Source organism: Hydractinia symbiolongicarpus, chromosome 14 (genome assembly GCF_029227915.1).
Source record: "Hydractinia symbiolongicarpus strain clone_291-10 chromosome 14, HSymV2.1, whole genome shotgun sequence".
Classification (NCBI taxonomy): domain Eukaryota; kingdom Metazoa; phylum Cnidaria; class Hydrozoa; order Anthoathecata; family Hydractiniidae; genus Hydractinia; species Hydractinia symbiolongicarpus.
This window is the reverse complement of record NC_079888.1, coordinates 4,261,591-4,279,539: the sequence shown is the minus strand read 5'-3', so window position 1 is coordinate 4,279,539 and position 17,949 is coordinate 4,261,591. Positions and strand designations below refer to the sequence as shown.

Below are 17,949 nucleotides of genomic sequence, written 5' to 3'. Positions count from 1 at the left end.
ACATGAAAGAGAAATTTATTGTCATCAGATGAATATCAAATGGAGTTATTAATAGTGATCTAAATCCATGCGTTAAGAAACTATGTCTGGAAATGACAGGACTGACAACGATTATCAAAGAATTTCCAATCATGTTACATTTCTTTAGGCCTGGAGACCAAAAGAAAGTCAATGTTGCAAAACCCAAATGTCTATTAAAGCCTACTTTTTTAGAGACCGGCTCCAATGCTCCTTTAAAAGAAAAAGAAGTACATGCTTTATTCATAAGTACTTGCAAGAAGTTTTTGCTGGAAGACGGAATACAGACACTGGAAAATTAGACCTCGAGGCAATACTGGAATTCAAAAAAAAAAGTCTTCAGAATCACTTAATGTAAACCCATTGCCCCCTCCCAAAGATCCATGGAACGAGATTTATAAGCCATAGGAGAAGGGGTTTTCAGAAGTTGTTACATAATTGGCCTGCCCTAATTGCCGTGTTTGAAGCCGAAACTGATCGTGGATATAGAGGTACGACAAAGCGAAAAATTATTGGCATACTCGCAAGTTGCACGATTATAAATTTCTATGTAAAGTGGCTGCTTATCTCAATTTTCTGGAACGACTTTCTTCCTTGTCTCTGTTGTTCCAAAAAAGAACAACTTTTGCCGTACGAAATAATTCCAGCTGTGAACCAAAGAAGAAATAGCACAGGAAGAAATCCATGATATCATTGATTCAAATCTAAGAAAATTTAGGATTGTGGATCAGGACGGATTAGTTACTCTGGTATCGACATATCCAAAAGCTGGTCATGAACTAAAAATGGTTCAAAATCGCAAGTATGTAGACATTGAGCTCGATAACGTCGCATATTTGAAACATGGATCCATCGAAGCAGCAATCGAAACGAGGAAACAAGGTGCAGAAATCTGTATTCCGTTGATACGGGAGAAGTTTTCTTCTTTTAAAGAAAACATTTTTAGCGATATGAAATGGCTAGATCCACAGTATTGGACCGACTCTAGAGAAGATGGAAAGAACGCCATAACGCAGTTGATGACTCATTTCCGTGAACTTCTATCGGCAGCTGGCTTCGATGAAAGTCTTTAAAGAGTGGAAAGCGCTGCGATTCACCATCAATATTTTTTACAAAAATGTGAAGGCACTGAGGGTTTGGGAAAAAATGATGTTGTACAAGAAACGGGAATTTCCCAACATTCTACTTGTCGTCGAACTGGTGCTTTGTCTTTCCAGCTCAAATTCATCCCTGGAGCGTGTGGTTATGACACTAACGTTTTTATTGTCGGATCGTCGACTCCGAATGAAACACAACACGATGGAGGAGTCATTGTTAATTGCTGTGAATAACTCCCTGTGGAGTGATGGAGAAAAGAAGAAATTTTGAACAGCGCAGTCGATTCATACATGCAGAAGAGGAGGTTTGTCAGCATGGAGACACCTGTTCTAGTAACAGGTATAGATCACGATACACGCAACAGCGACAACGAAGAGAGTAACGAGAGTAGTGATAGTTATGAAACAGACAGCGATGTATAAATAATCTTTAAGTTCGTTAAAAATATATACCAAAACTTTTTATATTTATAGAGACAACAGCACGTCGGTTTCGATTTTAAAATTGTTTAAGGCCATGTTCACACGTTGCGGATAGATTTCGTTCTGGAGAATAACTGTTTCGAAATGCCCAGCGACCGGCATGTTCACATGAAAAATAGGGGTAATGGTTTGATGTTCTCGCCCAGCCAGTCCAGTTAATCATATAACTGGACTAAATATTACGTGGATGAGCAAGAGCGTTAAGAAAGTAAACAAAATGGCGTCTGAGGGCTCCTTCACATGGACTGATAAGGAGATTGAGCTTCTGCTGGAGACAGTGAAAGCCTACAAAGTGGAAAATGAACTACAAGGAAAAGACTGGGAGAGTATCAGGACTAAGTATGAAACAATAACTGGAAACTTTCAAGATTCTTACCCAAAGAACAGTGATGAAGACTATCCAAGGAGTGGTAACAGACTCAGCGAACTGAGTAGGCAGAGAGTTACTAGCAAACTGAAAAACATACGTTCCAGCTACAAGAAGGCTGTAGATGCTGGCCGCAGAAGCAGTGGGGGTAGAGTGGTCATGACATTTTTTGACCTGTGCACTGACATATGGTCAGGGTCACCATCTACTACTAGCCTGAGTGGTGGTTTTGAATCTTCTGCAACAGTTCCAACTCAGGAAAGTTCTACTGTGGAATTATCAGAGCCTAATATTTCCCCTGTTCTGCCTCTGAACTCTACATACAATGATGATACAACAATTGATGACCATGGTGAGTTAGTTTCCTCATGCAGTTCAACATCTTCCAGTAAGGACAGCAGCAGTAATAATGAAGACAGACGTAAGAAAATTGGAAAATACTTGAAAGATGAAAGGCATAATCGGCTATCAAAAAAGTTGTCGCTTGAAAATCAACAATTAAAACTTGCGAGGGAGGACTTGGAATTAAAGCGAAAGTTATTAGATAGAATTGATCAGTCAGATGCAGACTTTAAGGACAGTATGTCTAAAATGGCAAAGTGCATTGAACATGTGGGGAACACTATTGCACAAAGTTTTGCAAGTATACATGCTACAAATCCCCAAAGACCACAGGTTGTAACATATGATTTGTTTCCAAACGTAAGCAATACAGTTTTGAACCAACCTGGGGTTCGAGTGTCAGAAGTCAATGATATCTTAGAACGTGCATTTCGAGGTCAACAACAGAAATAGTGACATATTTTAAAACTGAAGTAATTTTCACAGCTTATATAGATATTTTATTTACAGCAGTATATATACTAATTTTTCTGGTACTGTACACCAGGTTATCCAAAACAAATATTAAAACTATAGCTATGGTATAGTTTGATGTAGGAATAATGTTTTTGGTGCCTTCATTCAAAGTACTTCGTAAATATTTTTCGATTTCGTTTTCCTCCCATATCATTGCTGGCGTGTGCATCAACTATAGTTAGAGGTTGTTGTTGGTTTTGTTCTTGATTTACTGTTTGAGTTATATCATTAGATAATGTTTCTTTGTTATGTTCACAAAAATTATGCAAGATAAAACATGCATATATTATAAGCAATGTGTCTTCTAATTTTGTGTCCATCTGTTTCTTCAGTATCCCAAAGCGGCCCTTGAGTCTACCAAAAGCACATTCAACTACCATCCTAGCCGAAGATAATCGGTATGAATAAAACTCTTCCTGAGGATTACTTCCTCCAGCTGCATATTCTTTCATAAGATATGGGAGAAGTGGATAAGCAGGGTCACCTAACAAACACACTGGCACTGGTGTTTCTCCTGGAACAATCACTTTCGAATTAGGTGGGATTGCACCTGCCCTTAACTGGTCATTGACAACAGAATTCCCCCAAATTCGTGCATCATGCACACTCCCAGGCCAACGCACAACTACAAAAAAAAGCAATACCTGTAATCCACACATGCCTGAACATTAATAGAATAGCGTCCTTTTCGATTAATGAAATCACTTGCGTTGTCTTTTGGGCATTTTATATCAACATGAGTTCCATCCACAGCCCCTAAACATTGAGGGAAACCGTGACTGCTCTCGAATTTTGTGGTCATTTCATTAACTCTATCGATAGTCATGGGCAAAGATATCAACCTGGGTCCAAGATGATCACAAATTGCTTTACACACTCGCTTAACAACTACCGAAACTGTGCTCTTACCAATACCAATCGCATTCGCTGTCTTTTGCATTCTTCCTTCATCAGATAGGTAGTACAGAGTAAGAGCAACTTCAGTTTCAACCGATATTGCTGCACGCATTACAGTTGTTTGTTTGAAAATGAATGGTCGCAGAAGGTTACATAACTTGCTGAAGTTTGTTTTTGACATACGAAAACATTCTTTCCAGTCGTTGTTGACCACTTTGTTGAACAGGAAGTTTTCCCACCAAATACTCGTTCTTCCTGGTTTCACCCAATATTCTCGCGGAAAGTTCTTTTTTCCGCGAAGACAGACTGGCTTTCCTTCAGAAATTCTGATTGTGGCAAGTCGTTTTCGTTTGCGAGTAAAAAAAGCAACTCTCATATATTCATAAGCCGCACAAAGTTGTAAAAAATATCCAGTTAATGCCTTTAGCTCTTGGAGTTGTTTACATTCTACTGCCGCCATCTTCCTCAATTTGCCGCGCTATTGTGTTCACACTTTGCGGTTAGAATATCGGAGCGAAATCATTTCACTTTTCGAAGCGGAACGAAATTATTTCGCTTTTCATAGCGGATAGCTTCAAAACCGTGTGGTCGCAAGGCCTATCCGATATGAAAATCGTTCCGAAACATTATCTATCCGCAACGTGTGAACATGGCCTAAATAACACTTGCGGCATAAACAAAAAAATCCATTAAATTCGGACCTGCTATGGTTTCCAATTGTTTTGTTAAATGAGGAAATTATCTACAATTAAATCCATGATAAAATGTCTGTTCCGCCTGTATATTATTTTTATTTTGTAAGAATAAACTCTGAAAAATGGGTTAGAAGTTTAGAATATCCTAATAATATGTCTAAGCTTGATGATTTGTTTGTGTTTAAATATGAACATTTGCATGACGCACAAAATTGATTAGAAGTTTATTTTTTATTGTATATCAAACGAATTGAACTTTTTTGTGTCCAAGCAATGGACCGTTACATGTAGTAGAAATGCCATTAGCTAGCTATAGTAACTTATAGCATGCTTTATTTTATTAAGGCATTATATATTTTCAAGCCATAGTCATGTTAAGAACATATTGAGAATAATGAGGATAGCATTTGTCAAAAAAGTTAAGAACATCGAGGGTGAAACTAAAACACACTATTTTTTATAAAAACAACGTGTATATCCTAGCGAAGAATTTACATAACCTGTGAAAAGTAATTTTTCCGTTGTTACTGTTTTTAACACTACAAACTGTGTGATTCAGTGTTGATGTCGTTATAAATAACCTAAACCTAAAACCTGAACTTAAATCAATGTGAACATCTGTTATGTTACGATCGTTTTAAATATATTCGATTCTTAAATTCGAAAACGCTGCATTGTTATCTTCTTTGATTTTATGCGTGATTTTCTTGATTATAAAGTTTGGGTCTTTTAAAGCAAACTGTTCTTTTAATATTTTGGATTGAAATATTTCGGTAGATATACAATTACCAAAAGATTCAAGTTTTTATATTTATCTTTGATGTGTTTTCAAGTACTAATTTCTTATATTTTGAGTATAACTTTGGAAGGTTTGCCATATGCAATAGACTGAGAAGCTGATTTTGCATGACTTAATGTTTGGTATCCTTTTTTTTCTGGTGTACTTCTGGAATGGCAAAGCAAATATATAGTTTTAGCGTATTTAGCTTCTTACGTAACGGTTTTTAGACGCCTTTGATATTTTTGGACATTTTCCATTGACTTTTTTGTTGCACATGCTTATATTTCTAGACGTATTATTTCAGCATTTATAAACATAGAATAATGCAGACTATGAGCAAACTTGATTCCAGGGCTTTTTTTCTCTTTTTGCCATCCCGTTATAACAGAGACAAAAAGCGCGGGGTCGAGGTTGAAATATGTGTTTTGAAAACTCAAATTACCTGTGTTGTATGCTTTTGTTTGGTATCCCTTACATAGTTTTAAATAGAAATTCAGTGGGTTCTTTCACGGGAATTCAACTAGCATTTATATTAAACCTGAATACGAAGATGAGAATAAGAAAATAATTTACAAAGAGGTGGCAAGGCACCGCAATGATAAACTCAACCTGTTAGGTCTTTGGAAATAAGCTAGAGGTTGTACTTCTCTAGAGAAAATGCCTCTAAAAGCACAATTCTCCCTTTTTACAAGGAATTAATTAAAAAATATGTAAACAAATAAAAAGGACACAACACATTTGAAAAGATGAACAGAACTTTAACCAAGGGCAGGTAGGTTTCGACCCACATTTCTGAACCTAAGTACCTTGGATGTCTAGCTGGGTCACCTCGAAGAGGTCCGCGGACGGTCATCAGCAGATACTAGACATCCCTATCTTCCTAAAGTAAACTTTGACATCGATGATTCCGTATCACTGATACATTCTGCAGTCCAGAATGCTCATTCTGATGAATCAGACTCAGAGTTACAGATACCAAGTTTAGGTAGGTTAGCAGTCTAAAAGAAAAAAAAAATGATCAGTTCACAATCGAAAAACGTGAAAGAGCAACAAAACCTAGCGAAATAGAACAGGAAGAAATGGCAGAACTTCGTTCAGTCGTAGCTGCAGCTGACGTTGATAATCATAGATATGATTTTGATGTATTTGGTGAGCTAGTTGCAAGAAAACTGAGAAAACTGAGTGGTGTAATAGATGAAGACACAATGGAGATAGAAAATAATTTACAAAGAGGTGGCAAGCCACCGCAATGATGAACTCAACCTGTTAGGTCATTGGAAACAAGCTAGAGGTTGTACTCCTCTAGAGAATATGCCTCTAAAAGCACAATTCTCCCTTTTTACAAGGAATTAATTAAAAAATATGTAAAATTTACAAAAAAAAATAAACAATCACGTAAATTCCTTCATTGTCAAGGTACAATATTTCCACTTTAATCTCCTCTATCCATGAAACCATTTGGGGTATAACAGGCATTGTTGGTGTTTGTCTTAAGTAATTATAAAGAATACTTGCTGCTAAAATGATTTTTCTACCTCTTTTAGTGTAGCTTTAATCGGTTTCTGAAATACCACCCATCTTGCAATTAAAATGCTGAAAGTGTTCTTAATAAAGCCACACTTACACACACGCTGCGTTTGCGTCAATCTTGCGCACTGTGTGAACATGAATGAAGTAAGTGACGCAAGAGCCACGCAACAACGCAAGAATATCAAAATTTTTTGATACCTTGCGTCGTTGCGTTGCTTTTGCTTCACTCATGCGGCAGAATTTTATAATGTGAACACAAAAAAAGCAATGTACGAAATAAACGCAAAGAGATTTTTCGAGAAAAAAAAATTTAAAAAAATCATTTCACTGAGAGAAGTGAATAAGTCAAAATTACCGCAACTAAAAAAGAGCAAAAATTTAGTGAAGCAGTTAGAAAATACCACGTGTGTTAAATCATAAACAAGACAACTTTTAAAGATAAAAACAAGAAAAAACTTGCTTGGAAGGATGTAGCCAAAGAAGCAAACTTGTTAGATGGTACGTAAACCATTTTTTAAAAAATACTTAATTTTTAGCATATAAGATTTCTCGAAAAAATGCAATATTAAATCTATTATATCGATATGTGAAAAGTACAAAGCATATTCAATGTTGATGTACATTTTTTAGCCAGAAACGCTGGGAAAGTGTTCCGAAACATAAGAAACATATATGGGAGAGAAAAAAAAAGTAAATAGTTAAAAAAAAGCAGTGCTTTTTCACCATGCATATTGCTAAGTTCTTTATGTAAGTGTGAACGGCTTGCGTTTTTCTTGCTTCACCCTTGCGTTTTTCTTAAAGAAGCTGCTATTGCTCATGCTTTCTTCACGACGCAGACGCAAGCAAGTGTGAATCAAGCTTAACTGTACAAGCACGCGATAATCGATAATTAAAAATCTTCCGATTTTCACATCTTAAGGCTCTGCCAGAATAGGGTCTCATCAACCAATTTGAAAGAGGTAATATCTCATCTCCAAGAAGAAAGTATGGTAATTCGAGGTCATCACTTTCTGGAATTCTTTCAGGGTTGGGTATGTTTATTTTATTTTGTGCAAATTTTCGATCCATACTCGAATTTTTTAGGACTCCAATGTCGTTGTTGCTCCTGTGTTCTCCAACATCAACATTAGTGAAGCAATACCGTGCATCACAAATTCCCAAAATTACCATGCTAAAAAAACTTTATAGTTGTACTAGAGGGAGCCGGAGGATGCTGGTTTTCGAATCGCAACATAATGCGATAATGCATTCCACAGTTCTTCACAAACTTCATTGATTATACCATTTACACTTGATCTTCCCAGCGTTAAAAGAAACCTGAGTGAATGTTGACTATCACCTGTAGCTAGATAACGCAATGTCACTGCCAAGCGCTCTTCAGGGGATATTGTTTCACTTATGTGAACTGTCTTGGTTATTTTGTTTCGAATCATTCCTGCCAAGTGATCGAAACGTTCAGACTTGCGAACAAATCTAAACCAAGAATATCTTATTATAAAAACTGCATATTCTAAATATGCTTTTATTCAAATTTTTTCTACTGCCAATGTAAAGATGGTTGAAATTACCTGAAAAATTATCTTCGATCAAATGTCTTTTCTGGGAGAAAGGTTGAAAAGAATGCTTCCGAAATTTGCCTTCCCAAGTTGGTGGTTGTATCCCAGGCTTTTTGTTTTCTTTTTTAATGCTACTTTTGCTTTTCGGCAACTACCCCTTCTTAGAATCATTAGTGCCGCAGCCAAAACAAGATACTTTTAGACACCACCTTATTAAATAATGATATAAAATAATTACATTACGCAAAATCTTTCCGTACATGTAAACAAAACTATACGTACATGTGAACAAATCAAGGCTTTACGTAGAAACTTTCCGTAAGCTCTGACGTCAAAAATTACGTGCATGTGAGCGTAGCTTAAAAGAAATGTCTGATTCTTGCTGTGCAGTACGTTGCTCCAATAAAAGAGTAAAAGGTGGAAAATGAACAATGAAAGGTGGAAAATGAACAATGAAAGGTGGAAAATTTTATCGCATACCATTCGGTCACCCCGAAGAAAGCAAGAAACTTAGGGTACAAGGCATAAAGAAATGGCCAGAAAACAAATAGATAACTCAATAATTTCCAGTGAACATTATATATATAGTAAATAAAAATACTTTTTTTTAGATATAACATAATGTTTAACAATAAAAGTAATGTTATCCATATAGCTAGCTAGTTATTTAGATGTAGCTAGCTAGCTATATAAAACTAAACTCTTCCTTTAAATGCTATCTAACCTAGCTAGCTATTTAGTAGCTATAGGTCAACTGAATAAGAGACGAAAAAGTCTTATATATCAGGAGAAAAATCTAGTCCCACACCATCCAGATAACGTACCATCAAAGTTTGCATACAAAAAAGAAGGGTTTCAGCAACAAAAGCCTTACAGAATTGAGCGAGTGCAAAAAAGGAGGATGTCTTCTACATCTACTCACACTGACACTGATGCTGACTTTGATACAAGTGTAGATAATGTTAAAAATTATGCAGAGCTGCGTACAAAACCATGACAAACTAAAGTTACATTGGAAAAAATGCAGCAAGAAACTTTTATAGATGTGCATATTTTACATGGCTAGCCTCACAAATATCGAGGATATACCCTGTCTATTATTTCCAGGAGGGGCCATGCCGTAGATGGAGAGTCCTAGAGTATTTAATGCTCATTTTGAGCTACGCAGACCCAATTTGAGCCCGCGCTCTACTAGACAACTCCCGGCAACATCCAACGGCCCACACAGTGTGCCATCTTCCCAATTTCCCTCACATGGCTTGGGTTAACCCGGGCTATGCACAGAGTACGAGAGCTATAACCACTAATCTACGGCGCCACAAATAAAAACTCTCCAAAATAAAAAAGAACGCATTCAAGAAGAGTTATCTACAGCTAGGGTGGAATTATTCGAAATTAAGAATGATATTGTTCAACCAAAAATGCTGCAAGCCACAAATTTTCGTATGATACTGTGGTTGCTGAAAATATTGAATTCTTGTACTGGTATTACCACACCTGGTTTATTTAAGTAGTTTTTGTTGTTATTTGTTAGAAAAGTGAGATATTTCTGTGAGCAAGGTTCTCATGATCATCATTTGTTGCTGGTACTTATGAAGTTAAAACTAGGTTTATTAAACAACGATTTAGCTTATTGTTTTGGCTTGAACGGGAGAGTAGTTTCTCGAATAGGTCGTAGATGGATCCCTATCGTATCTAGAGAAACATGTTATTTAATAATATGGCCTAATAAAGAAGCCTTGCGACGTCAATTTGCAATGAGCTTTAAAATTCTTTTTTCAGAATTGTACGAAGGATCTTTTTTTCCTAGCGGTTTAAAATTACGCCTGCTGGGTATACAATTTGCCGTACCAGGTTCACAAGTCCTGGCACTTGGGTGGTTGTCTGCTCATATTTATAGTTTTATAGGTATATATTTATTTATTTTTATAGCAAATTCTTTGTTGTATTGTTGTAATGTCTGGCTTCTGTTCTCATGTTGTAAGTTTTTGAGTACCAACCGTTAGTTGTACGTATTGTATTGTGTATAGAGGGTTGTTTGGTTCAATTACCTTGAATCTACAGACTATTCTTGCAAAAAGGGAGATCTTGCACAGCGTTTTGATCTTTAGAGGGTGTAACCTCTACAATTTTAACTTTAAGGGTCGTTAGGCCAGTTCCATATCACAGTTTGCTGTCTTGTTATCTTATAATCATATTTAATTGATTGCACTGACATTTTTGACAAACGGCCGTATAAATTAAATGCACGTGCACAAGCATAGTCAAACTGCAAAAAAACTGCACAAATAAATATCTTATCGGAATAATACTGGGGCTGCTAGGTTTACGTCACGTGGTTATGGTGGTAAATTTATGTTAAGGAAATAACAACACAAAGTGGACTTCTTCATCAGTTGCAGCATGGCGATTGTATACTGGCTGATCAGGGTTTTACCATAGCACAAGAGCTTGCTACTATGGACGCTTACTTGAAAATACCTAAATTTGCAGGTGGCAAAAGCACAAATGAGTGAAAGTGATGTGGCAATATCCCGGGAAATTCCTAATGTTCGTATACATGTAGAACGTGTTATTGGAAGACTTCGAAAGTTTTGTATCTTGCAGTCAATTAGTTTAAATTAGACACTTTAGCCAGATACTAGAACAAAATGGAATATTCCTGAACATTTACACATGCATACACATGAAATTATGCATGTATTATGAACATATATTTTGAACTTTCTTAAAACTTCTAGATTCTTACAGTTGTTCATTTTTCAAGTTAGAAATATATTGAAGCATAACGAAACATTAATTAACAGGTTATGGGCTCTGTTGTTGCCCAGAGTAATTGAAGATAACAAGTGCGTACACAACCTTGACACCATCTTGGAAAAACGAGCTGACAGCACTGCATTTAATGTACGCCGAAGTGGGGACTAGAACTTAAAACGTAATGAGAACAAGCTGAATGTGCTGCCACTACACCATCTCCGCTTAGAAAAGTAGGTTTTTAGTGCAAAAATACCCCTTAGTATCGAATTCCACCCTTTTCCCTTCTGTCAATAATGCAGATACACGAGGATTTAAGCAGACACTGTCAAAGATTCCATTTCTCCGAAAAACAGGTTCAACACACTTGGAAGTAAGGGGTGGGGGGGGGGGGGGGGGGGGGGGAGAGGTTCCCTAAAGTGTACACTAAAGTCAAAAATTGAAGCACTCAGAAATCGTTCAAACAGATCACATGGTCTGTGTCTGCCATCTTTAATATTTCCTGAAGCCATAACATTTTTGCGGAAATTCAAAATATAGTCAACCGGGGTAAAAACAGGACCCTAAGAGTGAGGTAAATATATAAAAGTACACATAATCCATTTGGCATACTGAATTTCTTAGCATGTAGCCCAGCACAGCTTTCCCTATGGTCCATAACAGATTAACCCACCACGGGCACCACGATTGAGTTTCTATAGGCGATTTTTGACTCGCTAGATTCTGCATCGTAAGCTAAAGAAAATAATTTACAAAGAGGTGGCAAGCCACCACAATGATGAACTCAACCTGTTAGGTCATTGGAAATAAGCACAACACATTTGAAAAGTTGAACAGAACTTTAACCAAGGGCAGGTAGGTTTCGACCCATATTTCTGAACCTAAGTACCCTGGATGTCTAGCTGGGTCACCTCGAAGAGGTCCGCGGACGGTCATCAGCAGAAACTAGACATCCCTATCTTCCTAAAGTAAACTTTGACCACTTTCTGTTCAACTGTGCTATTCTTTGTTTTTAACTCAGGTAATAAGTGGAGTCGTTACTCTCCAAAGACAAGATCATGTGTGATCAAAGCCCCCTGCCAATAACTTTTTTTTCTTTTGTTTTTTTAACTGGGGTAATAAGTGGAGTCGTCACTCTCCAAAGACAAGACTGAGTGTAGTCAAGCCCCCTTGCTGACTCATTCTGGTTAAAATATTTTTACCCCAGCTCTTCTAAAAACAAAACATATGACTCGCGACTGTTAATAAGGTGGTCATCACAGAAAATTACTGCTCTATCGTTGCAATGTATCCACCTGTGAACCATTTGGTCAAAGGCTATGGTTGTGTAGTGACCATTATTTAAGTTGCCGCAATGGGTGATAATAGCCCTTCATTGAAAATTTTTACGAAATTTCGCTTCTCCATCTACGGTAAAAGGTATGGAAAGTGTACCAGGGTAAGCAGTAATACGAGAGGCAATTTTTGACGCAAGGCCGTTGGCACTGACAAAACGTTTTAGCTGTAAAATGAGATGGGAACCGCACGACACTACCTCTTTTTCAACTAGAGCAGTTTGATGAGCGTTGCAAATATGGCAGAAGTAGGCATTGGTGTCTGACAACTCCTCGCTTTCAAAGAAATTATCTAAGGAAGATTGTAATGTAGGGTGCATAGAAAGTTGGATGCATGGTGCTATAAGTTCTGAGGAGCTGGTGACATGAATTGCAAGTGGTTGATGTCTTGATGCCAATACTAAAAAGACTTCCAAGAAATGGAAAGTCTAATGACGGACCAGGTAGGAGATATTCAAGAACCTCGGGAACGTCGTGCTGAGCAAAGATATTAAATGCACTTGCCTTCGCAGCTGAGATATGATGTTTCATAGCACGCAAAAAATGGGAGGGATCAACTGGACTTCTAGAAACAGGCAAACTTTGAAGAAAACCTACAAATGCTTCGCCTAACTTAGAGGTTGTTTTGCTGACAGAAATAGCTTCTTTAACTTTTGGAAGGTTATAAAAACATTGTAAGATTGAGTTTGCATAACATGTGTTTCCCAACTTTTTTAGACCACTATTCCTAAAATCAAGGTTAGATGGCAATGCGACTGTTGTTTTGGAAGACCTTGTAGCAAGTCTTTCGGGTTTTTTAATTTTACAAGATTTTGTGTGATTTGCGGAAGATTTCTCAGGGGTTTTTGATTTCTTACATTCCATATTTGTAACAGAAAAAACTTCAGGAATGATTGGGGCCTTTTCAGGCTCAACCCAAGTGGTAGAATTTCGATACATCCAGATGTAAAAAGAAGCGCTCATGGAGGTAAAAGTTAGGGATTTTAATAGGGAACGTAAAGGCTTGTTACGCAAACCAAGTCGACGAAAACAGGTCCTTACTGATTCTGAACACAAACCCTTTGTACCCACCTCAAGCAAGGTGAAACAGGCCTGGACACTTTGTATGCCTCTTCTTAGATGGTGATTTACCGCCTGGGATGAAATTAATTTTGTTGCACTTGGAAACCTTAAGAGGTTCATATGATACCAAAAACTTTTTTAAAGCCTTAAGCAAAACTATTAAAACCGAGTCATGACGGTATGAGCATCTACCTTGCGTAAGGGAGGTCCTACCGGCACCCAATATGTGAGAGACATTTGAGGATGGTTTCTTGCACAGAATTCAACTTTTGTCTTTCTCAATTCCCCATCTCACAAGATTGGTTGGAGAGGGAAGGGTGTCGTATGTTGCCCCTATACAAAAGGAAGTTAGACATTGTGGCAGTGAAAGAATTGTTTTTGTCATTTTTCACATAAGAGCACCATTTTGTCCAATTGCCTTGGAAATGCAACTGTACAGCTCTGGCATGGTAAATATCTTCTTCATTTTCTTCAATGATATTGGAAACAAGCTTTGGGTAAGCATAAGTGCCTTTTGGTGGTATATTTTTGTGTTCTAAGAGCCCTAAGCCAGCTCGACCAGTCTGATGCAAACCTAAAATCCTTTTGAAATTGAGCTGACTATCCGCCGAAAGAACTGCCTCACTAACTTTCCAATTTCCAGCTTTTAAATCTGGAACGCACTTAGACACACAAGGGTAGACACAATCTCTTAGTAACAGATGTCCACTGATTTTGGCAGATTTGAGAACAGATGCAAGACTTTTCAGGGGAAGAGGACAAAGCGATTTCGAGGAATATAAGGAAATGTTGGAAATGGAATGATGCAGTTTTAACCATTTCCTAATGAAAACTGAAAATCTTTGCTCTAGTTTTGTGATAGTAGATAGAGAAACTTCATAAATTAATAATGGCCAGCGGATTCTGGGAATTAACAGATGGTGTAAAAACCAAACCTTATGGACCCCTTTATGAAAGGACCTGTCTATAACTAGAAGTTTGTCTTCGGCATCATTTAGAAATTCTTGTATTGCTGCAGAATCAGAGAAGGATGAGTTTATTGTTGTGCCTACAAACCTAATTGGATTAGAATGAATGGATGGAATTTTTTCGCTGCCAACTGTAAACAGTGAACTTTGGACGACTTTTCCCTTATCAATAACAATGCTGCGTGATTTAGAAGGCCTAAACGACATGCCTACCCAATCAAGAGCTGTTGTACACCTGTTTAATAAATTTTGAGTACTTGGAATTGACGTGGACATTAAGAATATATAATCCATAAAAGCTTTTATTTGGGGTTAGTACTGTTGAGGGTTAGTTAGTACTGGGATTTTGTTTTTATTATCTTCAGTATCAATAAGGCTGGGGGTAACAAACACATATTCAATAATAACGTTTATAGCAGCAAGAAATAGTATAATGGAAAGCGTACAGCCAATAAAAATTCCCCTACAGTGTTGATGCCAACTGGATGGAGCAGAAGCCGAAAAAGACTTACTCCACAGGCTGTCGTAGTATAGCGGTATGAGCCCTATCCAGGATTCTGGTACACCATAGCGTCTGAGAGCCAAAAAAATCAGCTTGTGCGGAACTGAAGGGTACGCATTAGCAATATCAGCCATATGGCTGAAAGTGAAGAATGTTCTGCCTTCGCATTCTTAAGTGTGGACCAAACAAGAGAACTTTTTCCATACAACCTTTTTGAATGGAAGTATTAATGAAGTTGTTTTTCTTTATAATATGCGATTCTAACCGCTTGGAAATCAAACTAAAAAATAGCTTTCCTGCAACATTCAGAAGAGCTATGGGGCGAAAATCTTTTATGTTGAATGGACAAGGTGTGTTGTTTTTAGGTATGTAAACTTCTGATGCAATTCTCCATTGCACAGGAATAAAAGACTTCGTTAGACAAGCTTGAAAAATGTTAAACAGAAACGATGCAATATGAGGACAGTTCTTATATACTGTGTAAGGAATTTAGTTCAGCCCAGGAGAAGAAGCATTTCTACGATAATGTAGGACAGCTTGGAAATCCTTGAACTTTAGAAGAATCGAAAGCTGAGACTAGATTTGGTGGTGAAGGCAATCCTGGGAGATCTGAAAGAGGTCAATGGCGTGAAGGATCATTCAAGGTTGAATGATTGTGTGAAACTTGTCTTTCCAAAGTTTTTTAGACCGCTATTCCTAAAAACAGTGTTAGATGGCAATGCGACTGTTGTTTTAATAGACCTTGTAGGAAGTTTTTCGGGTTTTGTGACTTTACAAGATTTTGTGTGACTTGCCGAAGATTTCTCAGGGGTTTTTAGTTTCTTACATTTCATATTTGTAACAGAATGATTGGGTCCTTTTCAGGCTCCACCTTAGTGGTAGAATTTCGAGACATCCAGATGTAAAAAGAAGCACTCATGGAGGTAAAAGTTAGGGATTTTAATAGGGAACGTAAAGGCTTGTTAGGCAAACCAAGGCGACGAAAACAGGTCCTTATTACTGAGAATAGGAGTAACTACATCGCAATGCAGATATAACAAGCCTTTTAAGACAGAGATGTTAATTTCTCTCCAAAGAATAAGAAGCCACTGGAAAACTTCTGTATTCTCCCCTTTACAGGGATGATCGAAAAGCTAATGGATTTCGGCTGTACTGAAACAAACACCTATGAATGTGGAAACACGAGGATTGGTGAAATTCACTCATGCTTGGGATCTGGTGCGGGCCCTTGAGTAAGCATCCCCTGCCTCCTGCAAGACACCAGCCACATTCATTGACAGCATCCGCCAAAACCAATAACTTTTGTTAAACTATGGAAAAAGAAGAGTCGACAACTACAATTCGTATCGTTGTTGCTTTTACCTACTGACACAGAGCCCAGGGCTAAGAAAGATACACTTGGAACCCAGCCCTTAGAAAGGTTGTGGCAAAGAATGAAAAGCAGCAAACCTGGAAACAAAAAAGCTTTCTGACCTTAGACACTTGAAAAATCGTATCGTAATGCTTGGGCCGACCAAGAAACAGCCCCTTAGAAAGGTAGACTTGGATATCGTCTCGAACTTAAACACGTAATTCACTTCACCACCCATTAAACTTTCATGCTTCGAAATCCGCCGCGCTCCACTCTTTGGAAGGAGTTTTCAATCGTATCGAGATTCTAAATAGAAACCCCTTGCACCCACCTCAATGACAAAGAGATGCACGATCCATTGTTTTTCATAGCATAACAAAGTGAAGAATATTTGTTAAGCTTTCGTTTGTGGCATAATTCCGTGTTCCCTTTACATGGACAAGTCAGTTCTAGCATAATTACAGTTTTGGAAGAACTGGATAATAATAACACGTCTGGGCGTAGTTGTGTTACTGCAATGTATGGTGGAACAACTAAAAAAGAATCTAAATCTGACAGTATTTTCTAATCGGAAGCAAAGTGAAGCAGCAGCTTAGACTTTTCAGTGGAACCGGCAGCAAGAACATCTTGCAAAACAACTTTACACTGTTTTAAAACTCATTGGCCAGATGTTTTAAAATCACATTATAAACTTTTCTTTATAATCGCGTACTTTTTTCTTCTGCTCTGTATACACTGCTCACATATACTCTCTGGTATGAAAAACAATGCATATCATTTTGAAGTACAGCTAGTTTGTACAGGCCCAATATCGAGACATAATAAGTGATATTTGCTTCATGTTCTTTCTTTTCAAAATTCCTCTGTTCCGCGATCACATCAAAATTACTTGTTGCAGTGTAGTAGGTTGTTCAAATAGTACAAAAAAGGAGGAAAAAATCAAAGAGAATATAAGACCGGGGAAGAAAAAAATGTGGTTTAGAAAATATCGCCCAAAGATCCAAAATTATCAACTGCTTGGATTAAAGCTGTAAATAGAGAATACTGTCATTTCAATACCAAATTATTTCAATCTTTTCCGTGATCTTTTTAAGGAAAGTTGTTTTGAAAGTTCTTGTGCAATGCAAAATGGTCTTTACTATAAAGACAGGCCAAAAAAAGAATTTTGATACCAGGGTCAACCCGAACTATATTCCCTCATAAAAAGAAACCAAAGGAAAGAAAAACATTAAAACGCAGAAATAAAGAGAAATAAATGTAACAACATGCTTATGTTCGCAAGCGTAAGCTTTAACCTTGTCACAAGGTGATTATGGGATAACAAAACAGCAAGCTGTAGTGATTTGACTAGTCTAATGACTTATAACTTTTTAAAATTGACATATTTAAAACCTTTTAGATTGACAAAAAAGTCATCGAACATGATACTGTTAAAAACACGGTGGACTTCAGTATGGATTTTGCCTGAACATCAACCGAGAATCCTCCATACTAAAATATAGGATGTCAAGCTACAACGCAAACTCGGAAGGGTTCCACGAAATATAAAGATGTTACGATAAAAAACGCAGCAACTCAGAGTGAACACAGTAACGTAGATGTCCAGACACAAACAATAAACTGGGTTCCAGTTTTTGCATATGTAGATGCAAGTTGTCATGTCGACCCTACAGATGATATCGGTGATTTTGTT

General features: G+C 37.3%; 1 pseudogene; it reads right to left on the bottom strand.

The window, feature by feature from the left end:
• Window positions 1-2,924: 2,924 nt before the first annotated feature.
• LOC130625082 (putative nuclease HARBI1) lies at window positions 2,925-4,200 on the bottom strand (annotated as a pseudogene).
• Between the last annotated feature and the right edge of the window lie 13,749 nt (window positions 4,201-17,949).